This window comes from Mandrillus leucophaeus, unplaced genomic scaffold, assembly GCF_000951045.1.
Source record: "Mandrillus leucophaeus isolate KB7577 unplaced genomic scaffold, Mleu.le_1.0 Scaffold160, whole genome shotgun sequence".
Taxonomy (NCBI): Eukaryota; Metazoa; Chordata; class Mammalia; order Primates; family Cercopithecidae; genus Mandrillus; species Mandrillus leucophaeus.
Window position 1 is genome coordinate 423,200 of NW_012101588.1, and position 1,395 is coordinate 424,594.

The following is a 1,395-nucleotide window of genomic DNA, read 5'->3' on the forward strand; positions in this document are numbered from 1 at the left end:
GTTTATCATTTTTTATACATTTGTGTTGGGAACATTCAACATCCCCCTTTTAGGTATTTGAAACTATTCACTATATTATTGTTGGTATCCTACGGTGGTATAGAACACTAGGACATATTCCTCCTATCAAGTTGTAATTTTCTAGCCTTTAACAACTCTCTTCCTATCCCTCCCTGCCCTGGATCCTTCTCAGCCTCTAGTATCTTCTGTCCTACTTTTTACTTCCTGTGTTCAACTTCTTTTAGCTGCCATATATGAGTGAGAACATGCAGTGCTAAACTTTCTGTTCCTGGCTTATTTAACATAATGTCCTCTAACTTCACCCATGTTACTGTGAATGACAAGATTCCATTAATTTTTATGGCTGAATAGTATTCCATGATATGTGTGTACCACATTTTCTTTATCCATTCATTGGTGGTCAGACAACTAGGTTGATTCCATGTCTTGGTTATTGTGAACAGAGCTGCAATAAACCTGGGGCTTCAGATGACTCTTTGATATAACGATTTACATTCTGTTGGATAAATGCCCAGTAGTGAGATTGCTGGATCATATGGTACTTCTATTTGTAGTTTTTTAAGGAACCTCCATACTGTTCTCCAGAGTGATTGCGCTAGTTTAAATTCCTGCTGTGTAGGAAATTTCCCTTTTTTTCTGCATCCTCACGAGCATGCTATTTTTTTGTCTTTTTGATAACAGCCATCCTTACTGGGGTGATATAGTAGCTCATTGTGGTTTAGGTTTGCATTTCTCTGAGGATTAGTGATGTTGAGCACATTTTCATTCATTTACTGGACATTTGTATGTCTTCTTTGAGACATGTCTACTCAGGTCATTTGCCCATATTTTAGTTGGGTTGGTTTTTTGCTGTTGAGATGTTTGACTTCTTTGTATATTCTGGATACTAGTCCCCTGTCCCATGAGTAGTTTTCACATATACGAGGCACCAAAGTAGGTCTTTTACACAGGTTATTTGATTTACTCCTCACTCGGACTCTATGAGGGAGGTGCTATTACTAACACTCTCATCTTACTAATAGAGAGTTCAGCAGAGGTTCATAGCTTCCCCAAAGTCACACAGCTTCTGTGGCAGATGGAGCAGGGTTGGATGCCAGAGCCAGGCCCTCCAGCCCTACGCCTCACTGCTGCAGGAGCTTGCTCATCTGCAGTCGCTGCCACAGGCATCAATGGTAGTACCCAGAATAAGCATTTATCAAGCACCTACTGTATTCACAGAACTCTGATCAGTCTGAAAGTTCAAGCAATGAAACAAACAAAGCCAAGGAATGGTAGAAATCGCAGAGTTCAAACCAGAGACTAGGACCTGAAGTGCACTGCATGGGCCAGGTTAAACTGAATGAAACATTCCTATTTTGATCCCTTTCATTATTT